The sequence below is a fragment of the Triticum aestivum genome, chromosome 7B, assembly GCF_018294505.1.
Source record: "Triticum aestivum cultivar Chinese Spring chromosome 7B, IWGSC CS RefSeq v2.1, whole genome shotgun sequence".
NCBI classification, from domain to species: Eukaryota; Viridiplantae; Streptophyta; class Magnoliopsida; order Poales; family Poaceae; genus Triticum; species Triticum aestivum.
The window spans coordinates 109,274,004-109,283,242 of record NC_057813.1 but is presented as its reverse complement, the minus strand read 5'-3'; positions in this window follow the sequence as shown (position 1 = coordinate 109,283,242).

Here is a 9,239-nt window from a genome sequence, read left to right as displayed (position 1 = left end):
AGCGGTTGAAGAGATTGCGAAGAACACTGATCCTTTGATCTCTCTGTGTAGAGACGCCTTCGTTGACCTTGGACAGCCAGTCCCAGACTAGCTTTGACGTTTCCAGAGCACTCACACGGCCATACTGTCCTTTGGTCAGATGACCATAGATGATGTTCTTTGCAGTCGAGTCCAGTTGAATGAACTTCTTGACATCAGTAGGGGTGACACCTTCACCACTTTTGGGAACGCCATTCTTGACGACATACCAGAGGTCGACATCAATGGCTTCAAGATGCATGCGCATCTTATTCTTCCAGTAGGGATATTCAGTTCCATCGAACACGGGACAAGCAGCGGAGACTTTGATTATCCCTGCAGTCGACATAGCTAAACTCCAGGTGGTTAAACCGAATCACACAGAACAAGGGAGTACCTTGCTCTGATACCAATTGAAAGCGCTAGTTATCGACTAGAGGGGGGGTGAATAGGCGATTTTTATCAAAGTCTTCAAAACGTAGAAGTTTCGGAGACAAACAATAGAAATGACCTAATTGATATGCAGCGGAAGATAAACTACAACGAGCAAGCTATAGTCAAGTATGCAATAGTGTTAACGTATGAAGACTAACAACAGCTAGGTAGTAAGGATCAGGATGGAAGATAGTATGAAGCCAATCAACAATAGTAGTCAAACATTGAAGTCAAACAGATAAGACAGATAAGCAATGAATTCACGAAGACAAACTCAAAGTAAAGGAGGGAAGGGACAGAACCAGTCACTTGTTGAAGACTCAGGATTTGTTGGACCAGTTCCAGTTGCTGTGACAACTGTACATCTGGTTAGGGAGGCTGAGATTCAACTCAAAAGACCGTGTCTTCACCTTATTCCCCTTGAGCTAAGGACACCTAGTCCTTGCCCAATCACTCTGGTAAGTCTTCAAGGTAGACTTCCGAACCTTCACAGACTTCGTTCACCCGGCAATCCACAATGACTCTTGGATGCTCAGAACGCGATGCCTAACCGGCTGGAGGATACACAGTCCTCAAGTGTAATAAGTCTTCAGGTCACACAGACAGAAAGACTTCAGTGATGCCTAACACTCTTTGGCTCTGGGTGTTTGGGCTTTGTCCTCGCAAGGATTTCTCTCTCAAAGGCTTCGAGGTGGGTTGCTCTCAAAACGACAAAAGTCGTAAACTAACTCTGAGCAGCCACCAATTTATGGTGTAGGGGGTGGGCTATTTATAGCCACAAGGCAACCCGACCTGATATGTCCGAAATGACCCTGGGTCACTAAGGAACTGACACGTGTTCCAACGGTCAGATTTCAAACACACACGGCAACTTTACTTGGGCTACAAGCAAAGCTGACTCATCCAGCTCTGGATAAGATTTGCTCTCATTGCCTTCGCTCGAAGACATAGGATTTGGGTTGAGCATCACTTCAGTCACTCTGACTTAGTTCACTTGGACCCCACTTAATAGTACGGTGGTTCCTATGACTCAACACAGAAGAAAAGGAAACAACGAAACAACTCAGTCTTCGCGCTCCATAGTCTTCACTCAATGTCTTCTCATGTCATAGTCTTCAATGTGAACCTCTTCACACACCACCATTGTCTTCAATGTCTTCATACATTTTTAGGGGTCATCTCCGGTAGGTAAACCGAATCAATGAGGGACACTTCCTGCGTTATCCTGCAATTCTCACAAACGCATTAGTCCCTCAACCAACTTTGTCGTCAATACTCCAAAACCAACTAGGGGTGGCACTAGATGCACTTACAAGTGTCACACTTCTTTGCAATATGTTCCTTACAACCACACCTGAAGCAACCAGTGTTGCTAGCCCTTTCATTCTTCTTGAAAGAACCTTTGCCCTTTTGGACTCCATACTTATTCTGCTTCTCATTACACTTCCACTTTCCATTGAATGTCCTACGGTTCTTTTTGGAACCATTGAACTTTTTAGTATTCTTAGAGTTGAAGTGTGATTCAGGAAGAGGCATCGTTCCTGTTGGACGAGCCAAATTGTTCTCCTCAAGAAGCTCATTGTGCTTCTCTGCCTAAAGCAGCGAGTAAATCAACTCAGAATACTTCTTATACTTTTGCTGACGATACTGTTCAGCAAGTATCCTCATAGAAGGATGGAAAGTAGAAAGTGTCTTTTCAATAAGATCAGCATCAGAAACTGCACTATTGCAGAATCTCAGCTTGGAGTTGATCTTATGAACAGCAGAATTGTATGCAGCTACAGACTTAAAGTCTTGGAATCAGACTAGCGCCCATTACCGTTGCGCTTCAGGCAACATCACCACCCTTTGTTGATCATACCTCTGCTTTAAGGAGTTCCAGAGTGTCAGAGGGCTCTCCTCCATCAGATACTCTGTCTTTAGGTCGGAGTGAAGATGATGCTGAATGAAGTGCAACGCTGAATACCTTATTATGTCTGTTACAGATGAAGTCCCTTGGGCAGGTGTGGTTATAGCGGAATTGAGTCCCTTGGCCGTCAAATTGATTTTGACATCCATTGCCCATGTCAAATAGTTAGAACCATCGACGACAAGTTCAGCAAACTCTTTTTTAGATATGTCAGCCATATCCTGCATGCAATCATCATGCTTATTAATTTACTCTCATAGCAAATTAATTGTGTTGTAAATAAAACAATGCATGTATATTGATCAACATATAGCAATTGCCAAATTGCCGGAACATATACGTTGACATACATTGTACTTGTACAATACAGTAATACACACTAATTACTGAACAATACAATATAGTAATTTACACAAATTACTAAATAACTAGTCACAATTTCAAATTGCTAGTTAAAGAACTAAATATAAAAAGAAAAACGAAAAAAATGGTCCTGGGTCGCATACAGGGAGACCCAAACCAGTAGCACAACCCACTGCTACAGTACTGCTACAGTAAATTCGGCCTTTCGGCTCAGAACGAGGCATGGGTCACAGCCCATCCGTCCTTTCGGCCCAACAGGCCCGGCGCCGCTTTGACCATCGCATAAAAGAGGGTGACGGTTAGGGTTTCCCCTACCGCCCCCAATCCTCTTTCCAGGCGGCGTGACCCTCCTCTGTTCCGGCCGCCGACGGTGAAGGGATGAAGCCTTCCTCCTCGTCCAACGAGGGGGTTTAGTCAGGGATGTCCACCCCATTCTGGTGTCTATTGGCGAGGCCAAGCGATGCCAGATCCCACGCTTCTAGACGCCGTCCAAGACGGCGATCGACGGCAGCGACGGAGCGCCCGAAGAGAAGACGGCGGCTCGCGCCGGTGTCGGGCGGACCCGCACCGCCGCTCGTGCCAGCGACGTCCGTGGCGGGCGTCCCTCCTACCCCGAAGAGGAAGATGCCCTGTTCGCCGGGAGGAGCATGGGAGCGGCCAAACGCCCATGGTGCGCTTCTCGTCCCCTCGGCGTCCACTCCAAGCCCTGGACCGGCGCTGCCACTTGCTCCGATAGTGGTGACCGCGCCCGCGGTGGCCATGGCGCGTCCTGGAGTCGGGATGAAGACGAGGTTGTCGCCCCCGGCACCGACGACGCACGTCGGTGCCAGGCTGTAGCCGCGTGCAGGTACGTCGACGACGATCTCCCGCTCCTCCTCCTCTGCTGGCGTTGGTGACGGCAGGCGTATTCCAATGGAGCGAGCGGGGCACGGGCCATATTCGTGCACACGGCACCACTGTGGTGCGGATGGAGTGGCAACTGCAGGCTCTGGTACGCCCATCCCGGCGTTCTGCGGAGGTGGAGGGGCACTCGGTCCAGCGACAAGCCCTGGGTCCAGACCCTGGCGGTTGTCAACCGGCATGGCTAGGCGTCGGTTCACCGGCGTGGCATGACGACAGCGTCTAGCGTCCATGTGATGGCGGTGTCCTCCAGCGAAGTTCTGGCGGCGGTTAATGCCGAGGCCAGACACTTGTGGTGGTGCGCCCCATCGATGGCGGATGAACCGGCGGCGCTGCTTGGCAAGGAAATGGCGACGACCTTCTTCCCAGAGAAGGCCAAGGAGAAGAGAGGCAAGGGACGTCATCCTCACCGTTTTTCTTCTCCGGCGAGTTCCTGTGTGGCCTATCGCTCTCACTGGAGAGAAGTGTGTGATAACGTGTAAAAGAATAGTGCAATGAACAGTAATCACTGATATCGATTGATTGCGATGATGTACAAATATATAGCTCCTGAAGAGGCACATCGCACAGACACGATGGTTACAATAGGCACGATTGGAACGACGCGTCCGTTGCTAATAGGATGCGATCGTTCGGGAGCGAAACCAACTATCCGTTCCACAGTCAGAGATTCTATTAATTAAACTAATTAATTAAATCCTAACAATATATATAGCTGCGGTGGGGTGTAGTTGCACCGGCCGGTCGGCCGCTCAAACATGGTTGCACTCGTCGACGGCCATAGACGCACTACCAGATTCGGCCCTGGCCGTCGGCATAGCCCTGACTGGCCATCGGGACAGGCCTATGCCGGCGGCCCCCGTTGGCATAGGGCCGTCGGCAACATATCCATCGGTGTAGCCAGGAAGGCCGTCGACATAGAAAGGCCGTCGGCATAGGCCCTATCCCGACGGTGTCTGTATATCTATGCCGACGGCCATGGCCGCCGGCAACGTTGTCGCCTAACGGCGGCTGCCGTCAAGTGCTGACCAACGGCTGCTGACCACGTGGCACGTAAGCTACGCCGACGGCTAGACCGTCGGCATAGCCCTGCCCTAGGAGCTTCCAGTGGCTGACACGTGGGCATCTATGCCGACGGCCTAGCCGTTGGCTTAGTCTGGAACTATGCCGACGGTAGGCCGCCGGCATAGATGCCCGCGTGTCAGCCACTAGGAGCTCACGCCAGCTCTATGCCGATGGCCTAGCCGTCGGCATAGTTTGCATCTGTTTTTTTTCTTTTTTCTGTTTTTTCCAGCTCAATTCATTTGAATATATACAACATATATATAATAAGAAGCAGCATCACATAAGAATAAGGAGCAGCATCACACAACAAATTCATCATTTCACATCACAAGAAGCATCCCAAAGCATAAACATATAAGTATCATCACCACCAAGCATATAAGAATCTAACAAACAACAATAAGAAACATCACAAGCATATAAGTATCATCACCACCAAGACCGCCACAATGTGACCCAAAGGCTTAAGCGCCAGGACGTCGGGCACCGCGGAGGTCGTCACCGCCAAGACGGCCGAAGCCCAGGTCGTCACTGCTAGCGACAGCGCTACCGCCAAGACCGCCTCCACCTCCGCCTCCGCCTCCGTGGATCGGAGTGATCGAGCTCCGTGACTCGGGAGTGCTGCAAAGACCACCGCCAACGGTTGATCCACCGGTTCCCTGGATGTTGAAAAGACATATTAATGGGATATATGACTGTGTTGAAAGGCATGATATGCTTTGGGTGAATAGATTGGGGATGAATTAACCGGCGAGGGGCCAGCATTCTGTGCCACAAACTCCTCAAAGGTCAGCAGCGTTGGTTGTGCTAGAGGATCCTCTGCTGCTGGCCATTGAGGACACCTGTCGGCCGCCATTTCCTGAAAAGCATGCTGCAACTGGCGATCCCTCTGCTGATGGTATGCATAAAGGCTCTCGTGCCACGCCATGGTCTCCTGGCGTGTGTACTCCAGGTAGGCCTACGGTATGACATGATGGAACTCATAAAACAACTAAATGCGGAAAATACATTGTTGCCAACCCCCTCCCCGCCACCACCATCATCCCCGCCACTACCCTCCTCCTCGCCTGCCTTCCCCTCCCCAACCTCCTCCTCCTCCTCCTCCTCCTCCTCGCCCTCCTCCTCCTCGCATGCCTCCCCCTCCCCAACCTCATCCTGCTCCTCCTCCTTGCCCTCCTCCTCCTCGCCTGCCTCCTCCTCCACCACCACCTCCTCCTCCTGCTCCTCCTCCTACTCCTTGACAAAGGGTACCTCACTAGAGGAGGGCCTCGAAGACAACACCCCTAAGTCGGTGAGGGTGCGCTCTTTCTAGCCGTGACCCCTTGTAGTGGATGTCCCCCCGCCCCCTCCTCCTATAGGGGCACCTCAACCTCGACCTCCCTGTGAGGAGTCATCGTCAAGTAGCCGGGGGGGAGGATTACGTGGTCGACCACTCCGACTAGGCAGGTTGACGACCTTGCGTAGGAAACCCACGCCGTCGGCCTTCCCCTTGCCCATGTTCCACGAACCTGCATTGAAAAAAGAATAAGCAATTAGTAAATTAATGAAATGAAGGAAAATACATAATAATAAGGAATAATAAACACATTAATAAAAATGCATATTCAAAAAAAAAAAGACTTGGAACGTACATCTGCTAGAACCCATACGAATCATCACTGTTGTAACCTCTTTCTCGGTCGGTCTCATCATCACTATCAATCATATCATCTTCGTTGTCTGACGGAGGTGGAGGCTCTTCCTCGTTGATGGTGTCTTTGTTTAACTTTTCTAGCATAAGTATGTCATTTTCATTGACAATGGTCTCACCATCATTCCCTGCATCGTCGTCGTTTGGATCCACATCATCATCACCCAATGGTCTACCGTCATCATTTCTAACCGCATCATCATCATCAGGTTTCTCTTGATAGAACACTCCCTTGTATGTCATGGGGTTAATGTTGTAGTAATCGTCTTCATTCGGGTTCGGTAGCTTACCATGTGGCGACACCTTGAACACAACGTCCCAACCCTTTAGGTACTCTTTCTGGCATGGGTAAGGCAGATAATATACTTGTGTAGCTTGGGTAGCCGCAATGAAGAGATCGGCTCCGGCATAGACGGTTGATGGTTTAACTTCGACCAAACCAATGGAAGGCGTATGTTTTACCCCCTCCCGCGGATCGAACCATCAGCATTTGAACACAGGCAGACTTAGGGTCTCGCGCCCCTGGCGGAATTTAATCTCATATATATTTTGTACCCTTTCATGGTAGTCTACTGAATTTTGACCAGGGGTGTACACTCCGGTATTTATAGTTTTTGGATCGGGCCGGCTGTTCTGGTGTCCTCTGTATGGAAGTGATGCCCATTCACATCATGCTTTTTACATGTCATGACGGCAGGGTCAAAACCCATGGAAACCCATCTCAATTCATCATCCATAGATATGTTCGGATCTTTTCCCTACATGTATAATTGAAATTGTTGCGTGCGTTAGTTCCGTTAACTAATAAATGTTGAACTAGGTATTTAATAGGGGAGTGTGGAAAATTACTTTCTCCATGAACCAAGCAACAAAATTTTTACGTCCAGGGTTTCAATGACGGAGAAGAGTAAGTGCCTCCGCCTCAGTAGGAGGATTCATTCCCGTCCATTCCTCTTGAACGAAGAAATCACTAAAAAAAAGAAAAGCGGTGTTAGACCGGGACTAAGTGAACATAGAACATGATGATGTGGAAGACATAAAGGAATGGTGTAGTGATATTACCTCATCCACACTTCCTCAACTTCCTTGATGTTGTGCAAGATATAGAACATGAGGTCCTCCCACTCTTGTCGTGGCATGTTATAAGGTTTCGAGGCCCCAGCCCTCCCACCTTGCGCGTTGAATAGATGGAGCCTGGGTTGATACTTGGGCTCTTCTATATTGTACCGAGCCACCTTGTTATGTAGATGGGGAACGTGGTCTGGATAGTATGATGTCCTGAGGTCTGACACCTCCTCTAGGATCATCTAGCATGTCCTTGACCCCGTTGTCCTCATATCCATCGATGCGTTGTCGCATCACCTCCTCTCTACCACGGTCCTACTCGGCTATGTTTATCGGCGGCATGTCAAAGTTTGGCATATATCCGTGCGTGCGAAGATGCCCACTCATGTCCGTCTGATTTCTACGGTGACGTCTGGCACATCTCGCACATGGGCATGGTGGGATAATTCTCATTGGACGACGGAATATCTCCTTCAAATACACATCGGTTTTCACGATCCACTCTGATGTTACTCGATTCCGACGGATAAAACCACTGTACATCCACTGATTATCTGCCATCCTCTGCTTTTTTGCAAGCCACACAATATAATTAAGGATCCACTTAAATTAATCACACCAAAATTTCAGTTTCTACCGCGTTGAATCCACCTACATCTCTAATAGATAAAGATGGGTCCTAATACCACCAGAGGATGTGTAGATTGAGTACGTTCTCCATTCTACCCCGTTCCGAGACAAAATTTCGGCAGCACCTCCCCGCTGTTCTCCAGATACACGTCTCAGCAAATAGCTAAGAGAATGTGCTCCGGAGAACAATGGGGAGGTGTCGTCGAAATCCTGTCTCGGAACAGGGTAGAACATGGAGAACATACCCAATCTACACATCCTCGAGCTGTCCGTGGAAAACGCTAGACAATCCGAAAGAGTTGCGGTGATAAATATGCAATTGAATGCATATTTATCGATGCAACCCTTTCGGACGGGAGAAGCCTAGGTTATGCTAGTTGACTTGAGAATGAAATCTAGTGACATGATTCGTAGCTCACCCTCGGCTGTAGAGGAAGTATTCGAATAGTAGACGGACGACCAGCGACCAATAGCTCCTGCGACGATCACTCCACCGAGATGGAACACCACAGAACCTGCACCGTGACAATAATTACGTACATCACAATATATTCATCATCATCATCTAACAATCACCTAATCATAAAAAATCAGCATCCTATATCATCTCTTCCGCAAAAAAAATCATCATCTATCATCAACATCATCATCTATCATGTAACAATCATCATACATTTGCATTTATTGCATTCTTGTTAAAAAATTGCATTTCTTGCTTTTCTCACATTTGTAACTATCATCAAATCATCTATCATCTAACTATGCATCCATCCATCTAGTTACATAACTATGAACAACAACAAAATTAACAAAAAAATCTACAGAGAGGAAGGGAGGGAGCTCACCGTGGGGGAGGGCCGACTCGGGGGGAGGGGCAGGCACGGACGATGGCCGGAGCAGGCGGTGGAGGGCCGCTGCGGTGATGGCCTAGCGCGGGGAAGGGCCGGCCGCGCGCGGCAGAGAGGGCGACCGGGTTGGGGACGGGGTGGACGAGGCAGCAACGGGGTGGCCGAGGCGGGGGCGGTGTGGCCGGGAAGGGGTTGACGGAGGTCGGGGACGAAGTGGCCGCTGGGGTGTGGTCGACGGAGGTCGGGGCGGGGACGGAGGTCGGGGGAGGGAGAGCCGGTCGCACAGGGGATGTGTCGAGGGAGGCCGGCCACCGGG